This window comes from Elephas maximus, chromosome 24, assembly GCF_024166365.1.
Source record: "Elephas maximus indicus isolate mEleMax1 chromosome 24, mEleMax1 primary haplotype, whole genome shotgun sequence".
Lineage (NCBI taxonomy): Eukaryota > Metazoa > Chordata > Mammalia > Proboscidea > Elephantidae > Elephas > Elephas maximus.
In genome coordinates this window covers 29,619,467-29,640,948 of record NC_064842.1, presented here as the reverse complement: position 1 = coordinate 29,640,948, position 21,482 = coordinate 29,619,467, and positions in this window count along the sequence as shown.

Below are 21,482 nucleotides of genomic sequence, written 5' to 3'. Positions count from 1 at the left end.
TAAATACATATATACTTATGTATATGTGTGTGTGTATATATATATATATATTTTTTAATTGGCTCATGCAGTTGTGGCGACTGGCAAGTCCAGAATCTGTAGGCCAGGCAGGCTGGAAACTCAGGCAGTCCTAAATCTGAAATTAGTACATCAGGTGGTGGGCTGGAAATTCTTGCAGGTTATTTATGTTATAGTCTCAAGGCAGGATCGTTCTCCTCTCAGAAACGTCAGTTTTTGCTCTTAAGGTCTTCAACTAATAGGATCAGGCCTACCACATTATCAAGGGTAATTCCTTTACTTAGAGCCAACTGACTATAAATGTTAATCACATCAACAAAATGCCTTCACGGCAACACCTAGGCTAGTTGGCCAAACACCTGGGTACCATGGTCTAGCCAAGTGGACACAAAATTTAACCTCATAGGGTCCTAGAGAAACAGAAGTGAAGGATGACTCCAAGTGTTGGGCCTGAACAACTAGACGAATGAAGCTACTTACCATTGGCTGAGGTGGAGAAGACTAGGTTAGAGCGGGTTGTGGGGTTGTGGTAGAGGAAAGGAGGCCGATTAGGAGTTCAGTTTTGGGCATGTTGCATTTGAGAATACTATTAGCTTAGTGGAAACGTCAAGAAGACCATTGGAAAGATTATACAGACCCATAAAACAAAACGAGACTAAATGGGCACACCAGCCCAGGGGCAAGGACCAGAAGGCAGGAGGGGACAGGAAAACTGGTAATGGGGAACCCAAGGTTGAGAAGGGAGAGTGTTGACATGTTGTGGGGTTGGCAACCAATGTCACAAAATAAAACATATATTAGTTGTTTAATGAGAAACGAATTTGCTCTGTAAACCTTCATCTAAGGTACAATAAAAAAAAGTTTAAAAAAAAAAAGGCCGTTTTATATATTTTGAGTGTGGGAAATACATTAGAACACCTTTAAATAAGTATAAACCAGGTGCCATTGTGTCTATTCCAACTCATGGTACCCCATGTGTGTTAGAATAGAACTGTGCTCTATATGTAGGAGGTTTGAGTCCACTTAGGAGAAAGTTTTGGCAATCTCAACTCCTGCCCTTAAGCAAGATGAGAAGGCAGGAAGAGACAGGAAAACTGAACAAATGGACATGGGGAACCTGGGGTGGAAAGTGGGAAAGTGCTGTCACATTGTGGGGATTGCAACAAACGTCATAAAACAATATAAATTTTTTAATGAGAGACTAACTTGAGCTATAAACTTTCACCTAAAGCACAATTAAAAAAAAAAAAAAGTTCTGGCAATCTACCTCTGAAAAGTTAGCCATTGAGAACTCTGTGGAGTGCAGTTCTACTCTGCGTACGAAGGGTCGCCATGAGTCTCCACTCAGGGCAACTGTTTGGTTTGTTTTTTGTTTCCCATAAGACACGTCATGAATTAAGTGCCGTGGGATTCGGCCTAATAGAAACCCCTGACCTGGGTGAGCATGAGAAAAGAAGAGAAGAAACCCAGAAATCATGAGAGCAAGCTAATCTAGGATTAATAATTTTTGTTCTGGATAATCAAGGGCTGGCTGAATACCTTCAAAAGAAATCATATGTATGAAGACTACAGTGAATATGAAATAAGTGTGTTATCTGAACCGAGGAGCCCTCATTGCACAGTGGTTAAGCACTCAGCTGCTAACTAAAAAGGTCATCAGTTTGAACCCACCAGCCGCTCTGAAGGAGAAAGATGTGGCAGTCTGCTTCTGTAAAGATTACAGCCTTGGAAATCCTATGGGGCAATTCTATCCTGTCCTATAAAAAAAATCAACTTGACGGTAGTGGGTTTTTTTTTTTTTTTTTTTTTTAATCTGAATGGAGAATTCAAATCTCACGTATAAAAATCTGGAAATAAAAAGCCAAAGTTCACCTTAGAGTACCAACACTCTTGAGACTTAATTGTTAACCAGAGGTTAACCAGAGGTTAACCAGAGGGCCAAACGGTGAAATATTAGTAGTTCTTCTTTTGAAACACTGGTAGCATAGTGGTTAAGAGCTACTGCTGCTAACCCAAGGGTTGGTAATTCGAATCCACCAGGCTCTCCTTGGAAACTCTATGGGGCAGTTCTACTCTGTCCTATAGGGTCGCTATGAGTTGGAATGGACTCCATAGCAACAGGTTTGGTTTCGGGTTTCTCTTTTTGAATTAAGAAGGAAAGGGCCGCAGAATTTTTCTTCTAAGCTGCTCCACACCAAAGTTGCTTTAAAGTGTTGCCAAATTTCTTCGCTACTTCCAAAAGACTCAACAAAGACCGAGGTTATCATCCAATAATCGGAGCTCTGCATTTTAAAATCCATCACCACCTGTGGTGCCCCTCCTTAAAGCCAGCGCCGCCCGGGTGTCTTCTGATAGATCTACATTTCGATATATGGAAATGAAGGTTATCAATTCAGAGCTGGGGAATCACCAGCCGGGGCTGCGATGTTTCAAGTATAAAATAATCATGGCGACATCGAGAAGAAACTGCAACATCTTGGTCTGAGCAAAGCTCAGAAAGTTCACGTGAAATGCCAAGAATAGCACTACTCCGCAAGGCAGAGCCAGAACTTTTGTGTGACAAACGAGGTTTTAAGTCTTGCCGGGGAAACGAGATGTCTTGTCATGGAACCTGCTGCAGACATCTTGACACTCTAATCTGTTTATCTCTCTTGGACTCTTGATTCTGTTTATAAAAATTCTCTTATCATTATCGCCAACAGTCTTTATGATTAGTGCTGGGGTCTGTGAGCAGCAAGTTAAACAAAGACAGTCTGGGCCTTTGTAGGCACTGGCAATCTTTTTTGGATGAAGGGTGCCTATTACTTCATCTTGGCCCTTTCACACACATCTTAGCAGGAGTGCCAATTGTACTTAGAGGTGACAGCTTCTGCCCCAGGGAGCTGGCTTAGCCCACGGAAGTGGGTTTAATCACTTCTAGAGTCTCTGGGTTGTACAAATGTTTGGCTGCTAGCTGCAAGGTTGGAGGTTCGAGTCCACCCAGAGGCATCTTGGAAGAAAGGCCTGATGGTCTACTTCTGAAAGATCAGCCATTGAAAACCCTGTGGAACACAGCTGTACTCTGGCATACACATGGTCATCCATGAGTCAGAGTCCGTGGCATCTGACTGGAGAACTAGGGGGGCAGTTGATAGAGGGAAGATGTGTGTGAGCCCACCAAAACAAATACAAAAACCTTTCTACTATGAGTTACTAGTGTCCTGTCACATTAGTCACATTGCCCCTATATTTGGAAACCAATTAAAAAAAAAAAAAAAAACTGTTCCATCTGATAATTACTGCATGAATACAAATTGTATACTCCCATAATAATGATCTATTTGCATCCATTTCCTCATCAGAGTGTGAGTCCCTAAAAGGCAAGGAGGGGCCCTCTCGACTTTATTTGCACAGCTAGAAGCCCACAGCCTGGTACACACTGGGTGCCGCATAACCATAAATGGACTCACTGAGGAACCTGAGGCACAGGTCTTGCCCTCGGGGTCATTGTGAATTTCAATTTGGAGCTAGAAACAAGCTCCAAATTTCAATTTCCCCGAATTTCAATTTCCCCACAAGTGCTTTTGCCAGAGGGTGGATGAAAGAATGTGCTCCAAGTGCTGCATGATCCACAAAGAATTTTCTCCAAGCTCATTTCTAAGAAAAGGCCCAAGGAGCTCAGTGTCCTTCCCCCACCCCCTCCCCTGACCCTGCGTTTTCTGCCTCAGCCAGATGTGGTAGAGTGGGCCCATCATAGCCACGCTGCTCTTCCTTCCCAAGCCGCTGGAGAAGTGGCAGAGAGGGAAGAGGCTGCTGCCCTAGCAGCCCGCATTCGACTCATTCTGCTGAGGGTCACGCTTTGAAAATATCTTTAATTTTGTTTTCATAGCTTGTTAACCTTTTCCTTCCCAAAACAATGCGAGTGTTTGTTTTGGCTTCTTCCTTGTACTGAGGACGGGTCTGACTTGGAAGGACAAAAGCATTTTTTCCGTTAATCTCGTTACAAGGGCTCGTCAGTCTTTAATTCTTCCCAGGGCTCACTTGCTGTGAAGTGATTTCCTCTTGGAATCATGTGTTCTTTGTGAAGCCGGAGAGCAAGTATGTTTGGTTTTGTAGGGAAACAGGGAAAGAAAGCAAAGACGAACCCAAAGAAAGCAAAAACAAGCAACAGTGTGGTATACTGGGAAATTCTGATATAAAACGAACCCAACCTGAAATGTCTAGAGTTTAGACCAGTGATCTCCAAATTCTAATTTGGATTAGGCTATCGTACTGGGTTATCATGCTAAGGTCATCTTCTTACTGTTGTCACTTATTGACCTGAGGTTTATAAAATGTATGACTAAAGGGGCCGGTGCTTTCACAGCTGGCATTTCTCATGCGTTTGGAGAAAAAAAAAAAAGAAGAAGAGTATCTTATTTCATCGTTTTTGCCCCTTGAACGTTGTCCATCTGCTTGTTGGGCCACCCTGACTCGATTCTTACAAGCATGTGGCATTTCCACAGATTCCTGCTAAGTGTGATTGGTGGACACATTTACATTGAATTTTTATTTGTATGTTTTAACGTTCATCTCAGTTCCTGAAGGAATTTTAAGTTTAATCAGCTTTTGGTTAATTTTTCAATTCTTTGTCACTAAAATATTTCTTTTGCTTTCTGTATTATTTCATAGATTATATATCTGCAAATACAAAACTGAAATGAGGGACAGAGGATCCTGGAAAATGAACAGTGGGGCTGGGGGAAACTAACGAATAACACCAACAACAAAACCAATCTACGGGACAGAGCCTGAACCATCTGAGTGCCTGGTGAAAAGGGTGAGGAGTGTTTTCTGTTATATGCTTCTGAATGTTGTGTGTGTGTGTATCATACAAACTATTGTATAGAATAGGAAATCATTCCTTCACTTTTTTCAGGTCCACAGCTTGCTTTCTGTGTTAAATAGGTTTTGAAAACATTGCAACCTGCCCCTTGGTTAGAGCAGGTATCCTCAGCAGCCTTTCTGGGACTGAATCCTGGCTCCTTCCATTAATAACTGGGTGGCTGTCTTAGTCATCTAGTGCTGCTGTAACAGAAATACCACAAGTGGATGGCTTTAACAAAGAGAAATTTATTTCCTCATGGGAAAGCAGGCTAAAAGTCCAAATTCATGGCATCAGCTACAGGGGAAGGCTGTCTGTGTCTGTCAGCCTTTTCATCCATCTTCCTCTGGACTAGGACTTTCTCCTCACAGGGACCCGGGTCCAAAGGAGGTGCTCTGCTCCCGGCACTGTTTTTTTGGTGGTATGAGGTCCCCAACTCTCTGCTTGCTTCCCTTTCCTTTTATCTCTTATAAGATAAAATGTGGTGCAGGACACACCCCAGGGAAACTCCCTTTACATTGGATCAGAAATACGACCTGAGCAAGGGTGTTACATCCCACCCTAATTCTCCTTAACCACAGGCGGAGATTATGATTTAGAACACACAGGAAAATCACAAAATGGAGGACAACCACACAACACTGGGAATCATGGCCTAACTAAGTTGACACAAATTTTGGGGGGACACAATTCAATCTATGACAGTGGTCTTGGGAAAGTTACCTCCCTTCACCTATAGAATGGGACTAATAATCATATCTACCTGATGGGGTACTGAGGGCTTTGGTGATTCAGCGGTAGAATTCTCACCTTCCGTGTAGGAGACCCAGCCTATTCACTATGATATGTGTTGCTATGATGCTATGATGCTGAGCAGGTCTCAGGAGAGGTTCCAGATTCAGACAGACTAGGGAGAAAGGCCTGGTGATCTATTTCTAAAACTCAGCCAATGACAACCATATGAATGACATGATATGATCTGCAACCAATCATGGGGTTGGCAAAAGACTGGGCAGCATTTCATTCTGTTGTGCATGGGGTCTCATGAGTTGAGGATGTACTCCACAGCAGCTGACAACAACTAGCATGGGGTGCTAGATAGTATCCTTTCTTCTCCCCTTAAGTGCTAATTTGGACATAAACCAGGAAAGAAGAAATATAAAACATAGTCCCTGCTCTTTGGTAGCTTAGGATCGCAGTGACAGTTACAAATATAAAAGAAGAGGATACAAGCAAAGTCTTGACAGCATCTCTCACATACCTGCACACTCTCTCCCACTGCCTCTTTATTATATTTTCATGCAAAAGTGTGTGTGGGTGAGGGAAGGATTCAGGAGGCTTCCGTCCTAGTCTGCCAGCAGCTTATCAATCACCATTAATCTTGGAAGCTTGCATCCCCCATTTGCTGAGGAGGAGTGACTCATCCTGACTCCAACAGCAATGCTGACAGTTAATTGAATTCCAGAGCCAACGCTCCTTCCTATCTACAGCAATTCTTCACAGCTCAGAGCCCAAGAGTGCTCCAAGCAAGGCTGCTGTGTTGATGAGAGAGAGAGAAAGAGAGGATTCCTTTTACCAGTGATTGAAAGGTCATGTTTACATGTAAGATTTCATTCTTCTTTGACTCTCAGGCTTAGAACTTATGCAAACTTGGTCCAGGAGAAAAGGGACCAGACAGTTATGATGGCTGAAGATTGCTGTTAGCATCTTCCGACTGGGCAGAGGGCAATGACATGCCAACCTCTTGACAGTCCCAACCTCAACAATGTAATAGGCAGTTAGCTGGCTCCTCTTTTAATAGTCCTTTATCTTCCCAGCGATGACCAAGGGCAACCATTATCTGCTGACTGCCTGGCTGCTGTTTAGAAGGAGTGAAATTAATGCATGTGTAGAAAAATTCTACTGAGAAAAGATTTATTTCTAGATTCCCTTCACAACATGTGTACATTTCAAGAGGAGAGTGACTATGCAAAGTGAGGAAGACAATTATGTCTATTTGAAGCATCAAGTATTGGGTGATTGATTGATTGGTTTGATGGAAGTCAGGTTGCCGTAGGTTAAGGAAGAAGCAGGTGGTAGATAAAGGAGATACCGTAGTAGTAGCTGATTCATTCAAGTAATTTAACAAATTGCCTTAGAGATCAGGTGCACACAAAAGCAAACAAAACTATTTGGGAGATTCTAAATTAGGCAGTTGGGTCTGGGAAAGAGTCCCCAGTGTGGGCACCTAGGTTTCCAGGATAGGGCTTGCAGAAGCTCTACTGTCCAACAGTGGTTTCTCATGGTTGGTCACTGACTCGCCATTGATTCAAGGCCATAAGAGATTCACCTGATGCAAGATGACAACGTAATCGACTTCTGTGGGCCAGCCCCCTCCTGGAGTCCTCTGTTCCCAGTTTGTCCCAGGGCCCCAGTACATAGCCTGTCCCAGCTTGTCTGTCCAGGACCAACCCAGTTAGCAGGCAGCAAAGGCAGCTTTAGGCCAGAGGCAGGGAGCAAGAGGAGTATTGTCTTAGTCATCTAGCACTGCTATAACAGAAATACCACAAGTGGATGGCTTTAATGAAGAGAAATTTACTTCCTCATGGTAAAGCAGGCTAAAAGTCCAAACTCAGGGTGTCAGCTCCAGAGAAGCCTTTCTTTCTCTGTCGGCCTTCTCATCAATCTTCCCCCAGACTAGGAGCTTCTCCATGCAGGGACCCCAGGTCCAAAAGGAAGCGCTCTGCTCCTGGCACTGCTTTCTTGGTGGTATGAGGTCCCCAACTCTACTTGTTTCCCTTTCCTTTTATCTCTTGAAAGATAAAAGGCAGTGCAGGCCGCACCCCAGGGAAACTCCCTTTACCTTAGATCAGGGATATGACCTTAGTAAGGGTGTTACAATCCTACCCTAATCCTCTTAACATAAAATTACAATCACAAAATGGAGGACACAGTACTGGGAATCATGGCCTAACCAAGTTGACACATATTTTGGGGGGGCACAATTCAATCCATAATCCATAGCAAGTATGAAGTGACAGTATAGAGCCCAGCAGATGCAAAAAAAAAAAAAAAAAATGCAAGCCCCAAACTCCTCCAGGCAACTGGGACACAGTGAGTCCCTCCCAGTTCTCAGTGCAGATAACCACCTTCCTGACTATGGCCCATTGACTGGAGAAGGGCAATTGTCTACACTGGCAGAAAGTTTAGCAATCTACATCTTCAACCCCGCTTACTATAGATGAAAATTCTACATCACAGGAAAAGACCAAATCAGACCCTTATCCTGACTAAGCTTTTCTCAGACCATGTCATACTACTCATTGGATTTCCTGAGTGGTGCAAACAGTTAACACGTTTGGCTACTAACCGAAGGGTTAGCAGTTCCAGTTCACCCAGAGGCACCTCAGAAGAGAGGCTGGCGATCTACTACTTCTGAAAAATCAGCCATTGAAAACCCTATAAAGCACAGTTCTACTCTGACCCACAGGGGGTTGCCAAGAGTCAGCTATGACTCCACAGAAGCTTTTTTTTTTTTTTTTAATGCTACTCATCAGTAAAAATAAACAAACTACTGATCTACTCAGCATTGATGAATCTCAAAAACATTGTGTTGAGCAAAAGAAGCCAGACATAAAAGATTACATACCATATGATTCCATTCACATGACATTCTAGAAGAGAAAAAATTAGGCTGTGATAAAAGAAATCAAATCAGTAATTGCCTGGGTTATCTGGAGATGGGAAGGGGGATGGTGATGAAGGCAAAAACCAAGCAGGAATTTTCTGAAGTGACAGAGATGCTCCAGACCCTGATTGGGGTGCTAGTTACCAGATGTGGACATTTGTCTTCAATCTGTTTACTTAAATTCTGTGCATTTTATTGTATGTAAATTATACCTCAATTAAGTTCATTTAAAAATGAATACGGAATTAAACAGTCTTTTACCAGCTAACAGTTCAAGACAACAGTTGAAGAGACATCACAAGTCATGATTAATAGCCAAAACTTGGTTGTCCAGACAATCACTGCATTGAGATTTGGAAGGAGAGAGTGTCACTCCAGGCTGTCATGTACTGTGAGAGTGACTGAGACAAGGAAGGGTGTGTACCAGGTGGCACATCTCATGCTCCTTTTGTATTTACCATGGCACTTATCATAGACCTGTTATTGTTATTAGTGACCCTCAAGTTGGACCCCAACTCATGGCAACCCCGTGCACAGAGGAACTCTGACTGTTATGATCCACAGGGTTTTCATTGGCTGCTTTTCAGAAGTAGATCTCCAGGCCTTTCTTCCTCGTCTGTCTTGGTCTGGAAGCTCCACTGAAACCTGCTCAGCATCATAGCAACATGCAAGCCTCCACTGACAGATGGGTTATGGCTGCATATAAGGTGCATTGGCTGGGAATTCAGCCTGGGTCTCCCTCGTGGAAGGAGAATTCTACCACTGAATCACCAATGCCTCATCATAGATCTAGGACCCCAGAAAGCACTTAACAAATAATTTTTTAACAAATTGGTGAATTCACAAGGTCAAGTTTTTTCACCCTCCATTCAGGAAGTGTAGACTTATGCCAAGCCAAGTCCATGTCCACATGTAGACCAGTCAGTGGGCCCTCCATGTCTCTGCCCCTTCACCCAAGCCTAGAATTCCTTCCCTCCGCTTTCATGCCCAGAGAGATCATTATTCTTCAGACACAGCTCTTCTTCCTTTTGAATCTTTCTGGCGCACCCTCCTGTCCCCCAGGCCTTCAGGCTGTACAGCAATTCTCCCCAATACTCTCCCATGCCACCCTCATTGGTAGTCTCCGACAGGCTGTGAGCAGTTCCTAACCAGGTGCTTGCTAAGTAGTCAGTTGCTTTTTTAGAGTCGTTTTTTTTTTTTTTTAAACTGTGTGCTAGTAGTTGGACCATGTATTCAGAGCTTCCTAACGGCCCGTCTCATTTCTTTTTCATGCCAGTCTTCTCTACTTTGCGGGACACACCAACACTCCAGCCTCGACTGGCCCGATGACCAACAGCAGTTCTCTAGAAGGTTTCCTGAACATCTGGTACCATGGTCTATCAGAGGGCTGTGAAAGGTCTGCCCCGCTTGTCTGCAAGTCACAGAAAGTCCTGTCCACGGGTTAAATCCTCTACCAATCTGCCCAGGGCTGCCATCTGGCAGGAGACCAGAAAAGGGCAATGCTCATGGAGTCATAAGATATTTAATGGTAAGAATCCAGAGTAATCATGGAGTCCAAGTCCAAGAGATTGGAAGACTGAATTTAAAAAGGTAAGAAACCATATACTCTTAACAATAAAAAAAAAAAAAAAAATAGGGACATTAAAAAATGAATAAAGAAAAGAAAACCTTTTTGCCCTTCACTAAACACAGGGGGTGGTGAAGAAAAAAAAAATCAATCAAAGTCACCTGGAACAGAAGCCATCTGTAAGGAAAGACATGCTATTTTCAGGTTTCTAAAAGGATATTAGTAAAAGTTGAGGGAGAAAAAAAAAAACACACATAAAAACCATACTTGATAGCGGCCTTCTTAAAGTAGATAAAGGTGTGTTTTGCTGCCTTGTGGCCTTGAGCCTTTCAACTTGGCTTTGTCCAGCTGGGTTTGGAGATTGAGGTCTGGGAGTGCGATTGTGTATTTGTTCCAAGTGATACTAGAGTTGTTTGCTTTGAACAATGTGACTTTGTTCCTTTGTTGAATGTGGCCAGCAGCATAGCTGTTGCTTAGGAAAGGAACAAACACACTGGGAGCTTGCTAAAAGTGAAAGGACGTCTTCTGTATTGAATGTTGGTGTGGTGCTGGCCGGGGTAGCTTAGCATGGCTCTAAAGATGGCAATTTGGCTGCCCCATGGCAGGGAGGGAAACACTGGAGTGGCTCCCTTTCCAGCCATCCTGAGGCACAGGCATGAAAAAAAAAAAAAAAACAGGAGCCCTGGGTTATTTCCAAGAAGGTGCTTCAAGCAATTTATCAGAAGCCAGGGAAGAGAGCCTTATGTTATTTGAACACCATTTGCAATTTGCTTCCTCCAGAAAAGCAGGGGATCCATTAGCTGCATTCTGAAGGTCAAGGAGGCCCTGGCTGATGTACGCCAGGCTCTGTACTCAGCATTTTCTGTGCATTCCCTGGTTACAGCATCCCAGTAACCCCCTTGGATGGGCTACAGCGGTGTGCTGAAGCCAGCTCAAGAGGGCTGATTGTGCACATCTCTTCCCAACCTATGTTCAGTGACATCAAGATGGTAGCTCGAAATTGGCCGTGGTAGAGATATTGACACCATGAAAATTGGCAAATGCTGTGACATCAGAGGTTTCTTTTTCTTTGTTTTTTGCAAGCTGGTTGTAAAGCATTTGCCAGCGTGCTGTGGGACAGGTAGCATTCTTGTCCTCTTTATGGGTGAGAAATTGAAGTCTTAAGCAGCTTGTACAAGGGGTCACATAGCTTTCAAATTCAAAGTAGCCAAAAGCAATGCTTTCTGCTGAGAACTCCTTCAGTGTGCATTTGGTTCCAAAAGGATTAATTGGAAAAGGCTAGAAAGGCTGAGTAGTCCCTGGGTGGTGCAAATGATTAATACACTCACCTGTTAACCAAAAAGTTGGAGGTTCGAGTCTACCCAGAGGCACTTGGAAGAAAAGCTTGGCAATCTACTTCCAAAAAGTTGACTATTGAAAACCCTATAGAGAAGCTCTGCTCTGACACAGATGGAGTTGCTATCAGTCGGAGTCTACTCCAACGGCAACTGGTACTGGTAGGAAGGCTGGAGGAAATAGGAATGAATGCTGGGAGCTAAGTTCTCAGGAAGATCGAGGGGGAGTGAACGCACAGGATAGGTCACCTGCCACGGGTACGCAATACTCAAAAAGAATTTTTTGCTCGGAGACTTCCTATTAGCTTCTCCAGGTGCTGAGAGAAAGAGGCAAAAGGAATCTTCCTGACACATGGGCCCTGTGAGTAGGCCTGCCCAGAAAGGACTGGAGGCGAGAGAGGCCAGGGAGCCCTTTGGATTCGAGGGGAGCCAGCCCCAAAGGAACCTAGGCTTCCTGCTTCAGCTCTCCAAGAGCTGAGGGGCTGTGCCCAGGGACCCGGCTCCAGCACCCTGAATCACCTCTGGGTTTTTCCCTTTCCTCTCTGGAATCAGATACTGATATTGCAACACAATAATACGTGAAGTGCTCTGCATTGCTGGGTCGACAGCCTCTCAGTGGTGTGAGGTCAGCCTCGTGTGTCAGGAAGAACTCCTTGTTGTGCCCCACATCTGGATTGCAAATGTCAAATCTTTCTGACTGGCAGGAAAGTGCACAATCAATATTCTAACATCTGTGCAGGGAAGGCGCTGAGATCCAGACACCATGAGTGGGACTTCTGGGTCACCTGCTGGACTCCTGACACGGGAGGGAGTGGGGGGTAGGAACGGAGGCATGGGGAAGGGGGAAACGTTAGGAGAACTGTGTGCCCTGAGGGGACCAATAGGAGTGGGAAAGACGCAGGAATTCTTTAGCATCTTTGATTAGGTGGGAGAGGAGGAGGCTTCTCATCCATCTCCTGCACCTCCTTCCTCCCACCAAAGACAGGGTCCAGGTCTCTTCCTTTCTGGCTTGGTCAGTGGCTCAAGGAGAGAGAACTGGCTGACTGACAAGTCTCTATTCCTTTTCTATCTTGCTATTGTTGTTAGTTGCTGCCCAGTCAACTCCAACTCATGGCAACCTTGTGTATAACAGAATAAAACATTGCCTAGTCCTGTGTCATATTCATGATCACTGATATGTGTGAGTCCATTGTTGCTACTACTGTGTCACTCCATCTCATTGAGAGCTTCCTTCATTTTTGCTGGCCCTCTTTTTTTTCTACTTTATCAAACAGGATGTCCTTCTCTAGCAATTGATCTTTTCTGATGATGTCTAGCACTACACTGAACAATATTCTGTCGTAATCCATCAGACTTTTATTGGCTAGTTTTTGGAAGCAGATCATCAGGTCTTTCTTCCTACCCTGTTTTACTCTGGAAGCTCCACTTAAACCTGTCCACCATGGGTGAGCCTGCTGGTATTTGAAATACTGGTGGCACAGCTTCCAACATCATAGGAACATGCCAGCCACCCCAGTATGACAAACTGATGGACAGGTAGTGGTTTTCTGCATTGGAGAACCCAGTTCATCTCAGGTGCCACCTTGGACATCTACAAAGCTTGGGTGTGATATTGGCTTTCATCTCAAAACTGGGGTCTAGAAAACCCAGATTTGGGCCACAGAGAAAATCACTATATTTCCAGTAAAGCCTGCGACAAATATAAAATGCTTACAGAAACACTGTTTAGCACCATTTTGTCCTTACTTGAGTAAATCACAACAGTCATGGGCACCATTATAAATTGCCTGTTATTGTGCATCAGTAAACTTTACGAGATAATGGAGATGGAGTAGCAATGTTGTTGGGTTCCCCCCACCCTTCTTAACTTTCTAAATCTTTACTGGCTTCGTGGAATTGCTGCCTAGCACAGTAGTAAATGATGTATGAAATGAAGTATTGCTTCCTCCCAGCCAAGCAACGGCTTCCCCACCATTCCTCCAGTATTTATTATTTGGAGTCATGTTCGTGTTGGCTACAGCCAGAAAGGTCCATCAATGGTAAAAAAGGAAAAAAAAAAATCAGACCAACAAAGAAAGTGGGGAAGAAGAAAAGAATCAAGGAAGATTTGATTCATGAGAGAGCTAGACTGGGTCTGTATGATGCCAAAGCTGGTCTGACAGGCCTTTACACTGGAGTGCCTAGAATTATCTCAGCCAGTCAAAAGAGGCCTTACTTTCTCTGTTCTGCGCACTCCTTATGTGGTCATCCCATCCTTCTTGGGCATGACAGTCTCATCAGATGACTTGCCTCTGGGGCAAACAGGTGCAGACCTGGTTGTGTTCATTGTTTAGCAAAATATCACAAAAATGTTTAACTCTTGATATAGAAATGCCATCTTTTCCATGGGACTTTGCCCACCCATTAGCCCATAGGAACTCCTGACCCTTTAAATCTTTCTGATCCTCCTGCAGTTGTTGTCCATGACTACAAAATCAACTTCTCTTTAGAGTTTGTCCATTCTCTAGTTATTATATACAAAAATTTAGCCCTTTTTATGTTCAAATATCCTGCCATCTTTTGTTCCCTATTCATTATTGGAAAGACTATTGATTCGGGGTATGAGTTCAAATCCCAGCTTTGCTATTTACTAGTTGTGTAAGTGGGAACCCTGGTGCCATAGTGGTTAAGTGCTACAGCTGCTAACCAAAAGGTCAGCAGTTCGAATCTGCCAGGCACCCCTTGGAAACTCTATGGAGCAGTTCTACTCTGTCCTATAGGGTTGCTATGAGTTGGAATCAACATGACGGCGCTGGGTTTGGTTTGGGTTTTTTTATAAATGGAAAAAATTTACTTCCCTGTTCCTTAGTTTCTTATATGTGAAAGCATATCGTAACATGTAATGTGCATGCAAAAGTGATTTATTTTTTATATTACTTCAAATATGTGTGTTTTCCTCTCCTATGTCCATGCAGACTGGGAACTTCATGAGGGCAAGAATCATGTTGCATATTTCTTGTGATAGTTGTAGGAGCAAGCACAATGTTGGATGTTTGTTAATTGCCAAGTTGTTTCTCCACTAGAGGCAATGAAAACTATTTCCAAGACTTTTTTTTTGTTGTTGTCATTTGGGTTCTAGCCAGTACATTCTTATAAACCAAACAGTTAGTAGAGTTACTAGAAGCAACACAAAATGTGCTCCCAAGTTCAATAAGCAAAGCAATAGATCTAAATGACAAGCTCCGTGTACCCAAAGAGGGCAACATTCATCTTTCCATGTGATCAATTTTGGGCAGATGTGATATCACTGTTCTTGTAAAACAAGCAGTGACTTTGTGTTCTATATAATGAATGTATTCTATTTCTACACTTTGAATCTACATGCATTTTACCTGAGCTTACTAATAATAGCTATATTTATTGAGTGCTTACTATGCAGGGGTGTTCTGATTAATGGGCTCTCTGGGAAAAAAATGAGCCCTACTTCGTAGCACTTTCTGATTCCCATGGTATAAATACTTTTACACGGCTGACCTCAAGCTACCCTCATGGGATCACTGACCATGCCATCATCCATCCCTAGCCCACTAGTAGGAGCTGGCTCCAGCATACTTCTGCTATGACATCTGGTGTGATACATGTATTAGCAATAATTTTCACAACAGTTCTGCAAGGAAAATATTATTGCTCCCATCCTACCAATGAGGACACTAAGGCTGGGTAAATATTTTGCCCCAAATCACATAGCTAGTAAGAGGTGCACTGGCATTTAAACTAAGGTTTATATGACTCCCAAGCCCATCATCTTCTCATTTCACCACACTTCCTTAGAATGTTGCCATCTTGGAATTGAAGAATGTAGTGGTCCACTAGTCACGAAGTCTGGCGGGATTGGATGAGTAGGATTGCCTCCAACAAAGATGCATGACTGCTCAAGAAAGCAAGTCCAACCTTGAGAGAAATGAACTTTCTCGCAACATTCAAGACCCGTGGTGGCTGGGTTAGTTGGGCAGTTATGATTGTCTTGTTTAATTTGGACATGTTTGCATGTGATATAGTCAACCTGCTCATGTGGTACCTACTGAGTGTCCAGTGACACCCAGCGTGGTCTGTGTGTCTGGTGGAGGGTATGAGAGAAGGCCCTCCTCACAGATGGGCTCAGAAGCAACACCACCACCTTCCAACAGTTGTTTGGCCAAGAAAACTATGTCGGCTTTCAATGATCCTGTTGTTTGACCAGAAAGGGCATTTTCAGTACATCCCAGAGGGGGTTTCAAATAAGTTCTGCAGGTTAGGGTTCTTTCTTCTGGTACCTCCAGGTCTGCCAACATCTCCCTGCCTTTAAAACAGAGGACAATAGTGTTCAGCTCCCTATAACCCCAGGGGATTAATGAATTAATGTCTTTGAGAGCTATAAAACCATCAGATGAAAGAAGGCATACAAATACACAGTGTTAAAATTTTCCCCTCTGACTTGGATTTCTGGATGTTGCCTCTTACTATCATGAGACCCAAATGTAACCAAAGCAAATAATAATAATCATTGCTTTCCACACATATTGCAGCTTAAAGGGGTCCTGTGCTATGAAATAATGATAATGACAAAAATAATAGTACCTTGTGTTTAGGTAGCACCATTTTTTCTGAGGAGCTCAAAGCACTTTACAGACACAAGAAAAGTTGTCAACTGACGGGCAATTTACAGGGAAAAAAATTGACTCATGTTTTTAAGATGTTGCTCTGTGGGGGGATAATGGTTCTGTTATTTTCACAAATTGACTGGCAAATACAATATCTATTTCAGTGTCTAAGCCTGGATAAAAATGCCAGGTAGGAGAGACCAATGGGGCTTGGAGTGAGAAATGAAATCAAGTGGCTTCCCCTCCATGCCCTTTACCTGAACACAGTCTAGACACTACCTGGGAAAATTCTGACCCCAAATGATCCTAAAATAAGAGGCCTCTCAATGGCCTGGACAATTAACATGAGGAGAGAGGCCTATCTCTCCCTGAGGCCAAGTGGAGCCTGTTGTGTCACCTCAGCAGGTACTCACAGGGAGGGTAAAGGTGGGAACCCTTCCACCAATAATCTGTAGGTCCCATCCCACTCCTTACCCGCTTCCCTCTCCCCAGTTCCTGTATCTCCTGATTTTACCTCCTAGTTGCTGTTGATAGCTGCCACTGAGCCGGCCCCCAACTCATGCATGGCAACCGTATGCACAACAGAACAAAATGCTGCCTAGTCCTGAGGATCAAACTGTGATGATCCAACGGGTTTCCACTGGCTGATTTTCAGAAGCAGATCACACCCTTCTTCCTACTCTGCCTTAGTCTGGAAGCTCCACTGAAACCTGTTCAGCATCCTAACAATGACACAAGCCTCCACTGGCAGATGGGTGGTGACTCTGCGTGAGGTGCAGCTACAGGAAATGGAAACCGGGTCTCCCTCAAGAAGGGCAAGAATTCTACCACTAAACCACCAATGACCTCATTTTAAACATTTAACGTCTTATTTGTTTAATATAAGGGAAGGAACTCTCTCTTTTTCTGCGTATCTTCTGCAAACCTGATAGCAGGACAGTCACAGGCAGTACTTGAGGTCACTTCATGAATCCACAAGTTTTTCTAGGCTTGAAGATGTCTCTTCACAGCGAGGATAAAAATCCCAGTTACTGAAGGTAAAGCATGTTGGGACTAAGGTCTGAAATGAGAGGAACAGGGTGGGTCCAAAGCCTCCCTGGAAAAACTCAAGTCTGGGAAGCTGTAGGACAGAGCAGCCTTAAGTAGCTGAGAGAGAGGTGTGTGCCCTGGAAACAGAGATGTGGAATAAAGAAGATGCCATCTTCATCTTGGGTCTTAAATGCTAGCAAGTGGCCATCTAAGGTGCATCAATTGGTTTCAACCCACCTGGAACAAAGGAGAATGAAGAATACCAAAGGCACAAGGTAATTATGAGCCCAAGAGACAGAAAGGGCCACATAAACCAGAGACTACATCAGCCTGAGACTAGAAGAACTAGTTGGTGCCTGGCTACAACCAATGGCTGCTCTGACAGGGAACACAACGGAGAACCCCTGAGGTAGCAGCAGAGCAGTGGGATACAGACCCCAGATTCTTGTAAAAAGACCAGACTTAATGGTCTGACTGAGACTAGAAGGACCCCAGTGGTCATGGTCCCCAGACCTTCTGTTAGCCCAAGACAGGAACCGTTTCCAAATCCAACTCTTCAGACAGGGATTAGACTGGACAATGGGATAGAAAATGATACTGGTGAAGAGTGAGCTTGTTGGATCAAGTAGACACAGAGACTATGTTGGTGTCTCCTGTCTGGAGGAGAGGTGGGTGGACAGAGGGAGTCAGAAGCTGGCCGAATGGGCTAGAAAAGAGAGAGTAGAGGGAATGAGTGTGCTGTCTCATTAGGGGGAGAGCAATTAGGAGTATATAGCAAGGTGTGTATAAGTTTTTGTATGAGAGACTGACTTGATTTGTAAACTTTCACTTAAAGCACAGTAAAAATTAAAAAAAAAAAAAAAAGCCACCTCAATACATGAGGAAGATTCAGACAGAGCAGAGGCTGAGTGGGGGGACACATGCCTGGATGCCAGCAGCAACCAAGAAAGGAGAAGGACAAAGGAAGGCAAGGAAGCTAGGGAGCCTGGGGGGCAAGGCAGCAACTTACATCCAAGGAGAGGAGAAATCAAAAGTCCCCAAATCAAATTTTTAATCCATTTTGCTTCTCCTATCTCAATGCTTAATACTGCCCAATGTCTGAGGCAGGGCTGCCTGTGTGAGGGAAGCCCCAGCCCCCTTCCCCAGGGGAGTAAAGCCCAGGGAAGGAGAAGGACACCTGCATTTGGGATGGTCTACCTCCCCTCCCGCCAAGCCTCACAGTCTGTCCCTCTCTGCTGACAGCTCTCCCTTCGCAATGCTCCCTGTGGCATTTTCTGCCTAAACCATGGGCTGGCTCATCGGCTCATTTCTCCAGTATGTTATCCAGGTGGATGTGGCTTAACATGAGAGAGTTTTTTGGGAGCGGAAAGATGAGCCTGATAAATAATTCTCAACAAGGTTCCCAGCTCTGCACGCCAAGCAGCTGTGTGTATGTGAGAAAAACAGGGTGTGCACGTGAGTGCGCACGCATGTCTGTGTGTAAACCCTGAGTATGGGCGAAGGTTGCAGCCTTTCGTCACTGACAGGACAAGTTCCTGTTTATAAACATTTGCTCACTATTTATATATATGGGGGAATTAACCACAAAACGAGACCTATGATTTTAAACCCTCCATTTTCACATCCTTAATATCTCATACTGTTGACAACTTTCTCTCTCTACCTGAAAACCACTGAGTAGAAAATAAGTTCTCTGCATCGAAACTCTAACCAAAAGGAGGCGTGAACACAGACTGCTCCTTTATGTAGATGTGGTTGGGTCTGGAAGGGGGCGGTGAGGCCCTTACACTGTGATTGCTGAACTGTGGGGCCAATCCTGGAAGAAGTTGTCACATGGACAGGATTTGTTTGTGCCCCTACTGGTTCAATAGTCCTATTCATTCATCCTCTCTCTAACCCTTTCCTGTCCCCCAACTATTGTGTGAAATACTTTGAAGGACTGCAACTATCCGATGTAGGTGGCAATGGCTTAAGGCTTCACTCTTTCCAGATCTTTTGAAGTCCAAAAAGACATTAAGACCCTAAACAAATGTGTCTCAATGAAATCTGAGGCACCATTATATAGGTAGGGAGGTCACCAGTAGCTTGTATGAAGAGAGAAGACCTCCAATAAAATCTGTGTACTCCCTTAGCACTTCCAAACAGTGCCAATTAAGTACTGCTTCCACTTCAGGCCAGCCCTCCTGGTTCACCCAAGCCAGCTCTTCTTCTACCCCCCCTAGCCCGCTTAAATTTTACATGGAGACTGGTTGAGGACAGGACCCCACACCCACCTCAGTAAATCTTTGTATGTTTGACCAAACAGTTCCAAACCTGGCTGCTGTGCTACAGCCTTTTATTTATATGACACTCATTCAAGCAAAACTGCTTAATTTGGACATCCTAAAAATAATAAAAGCCAGTATGTATTGAGTATTTAATAGATGCCATATATGGTGTTAAACGTGTTACATGTATTATCTCATTTGGTCCTTAAACACAGGCCTATGAAGGAAGTACTATTATTACCCTCAATTAGAGAAGTTCTGTAACTTGCCCAAAGTCACAGTGACTGAGCCATAACTTAAACTCAGTCTGATTCCAAATCTTCTGTTTCTATCCAGTACATTGTACATACACAAAAAATAGTTTTCTTGAGGTTACAAAGCTTTCTTGCATACAGTCAGAGATAACAATACCAGAAAAGCCTCTCTCATTGTAGAACGAACCCCGAAGAACACAGCAGCAAAGCAAATAGAAGATTTGTGGAGTCAGAAAAGGTCAAGAACCTTAAAATGTCACACAGGCTGTATCAGCCGGGTCCTCAGCAGGACCCACCTCTCACACCCAGCACCTGAGCTGACCCTGCCCACCCGGAGCTGCAGCAGTCTTCCTCTTCTCTCAAAAAGGCTACATATTTGATGACTCTCCTCAGACCGGAGTACAACTGCCTCTCTGGAAGGTGTTCAGCAAACGTGTCTGTGTCTGGGCTCTCCCTCTCCCTAACACCTTTCCTGTCTGCTTCCTTCCTTCTCCTCCTGTGGTGCAATGGATCATTTTTATACAGTATTTCTCTCTGTGGTCTTGTAACTCCCACCAAATGACTGGGTGGGATTATGCAAATGAGATGCTTGTAGCCCACTTAATGGGACTGGATAGCTTGCTAATAACGCAAATAAGGTGCATGAAACTCTGCAGGGGTGGGACCGTGCAAATAAGGTGTATGGAACCCTAACGAGAGGATTGGTCAGTTTTGCCATCCCACTAAGCTTAAAATGAGCCATCTCAGATACGGAAGGTGGGGACCTCACTACCACCAAGAAGAGACAGGAGTGGAGCATATCCTTTGGACCTGGGATCACTGCCCTAAGAAAGCCCTAGACCCAGGAGACAGAAAGAAAGAGCTGTAACACTGGAGATAGCGCGAGACAGTGAGAAGTAGTGGTAGAGAATCGGTAGCAGCAGAATCAGGAGACCAGTGCGAGATGGTGCAGTGAGCTTCCTGGATCACGGAGCAAGGCAGTTACAGTGGGTGTGCCCACCCACAGGAGCGAGAAAGCTGAGCGCCTCAGGGCAGAAGGCTTCCTGGAGGAGTGGGTTTCCCCTAGGTACTTATTAGCAGAGCTAATAAGGCAGGGCAGAGGCCAGGCTGAGGGAAGCTGAGGGTCAGAGAGAAGCCTCCCTGCAGGCAAGGCTGAGAAGAGGCTGTCTTGATCAAAGAACTGTATCCTGAGTCATTCCGATCCTGAATTGTAACCCATTACCTCCCTGATAAGCACTATGACTGTGAGTTTGGTCTGTGAGTTCTGGGTGGTTATTGCAATGAATTACAGAACCCAGCAGAGAGTGCCATGGGAGGGACGGCTGGTGTCAAAATTAGTAAAAATGTTGGAGGTCGGAGGTATGTCTGACCTCCACCTCAAAGGAATCAGCTTTGGGCTGTTAATGCTGATAATGATTTCTCTTTTTTTTAGTGAAGTTAGACGAGGATGTCTGAAGATGACTCCACCATGCCATTTTTACTTCTCCTCAGCTCTGCCACCTCTCAGCTCTGTGACCTTGGGAAGTAGCCTCTCTGGGTCTATTTCCTTATTATGCTCATAAAATGAACAAAGGAATTCCTACTCCTCAGAGTGGTTGTGTGGCTTCTTTAATTACCTACATTTGTAATCCATCACGCATTCGTTAGTGTGTTGTACTGTGATGGTTTTCGGGTTGCTGTGATGCTGGAAGCTATGCCACCAGTATTTCAAATATCAGCAGGATCACCCATGGTAGACAGGTTTTGGCAACACTCCTAGACTAAGACAGACTAGCAAGAAAGGTCTGGGGAACTACTTCCAAAAATTAGCCAATAAAAACCCAGAATAGTGTCCAATATAGTGCTGGAAGACGAGCCCCCGATGTTGGAAGGCACTCAAAATAC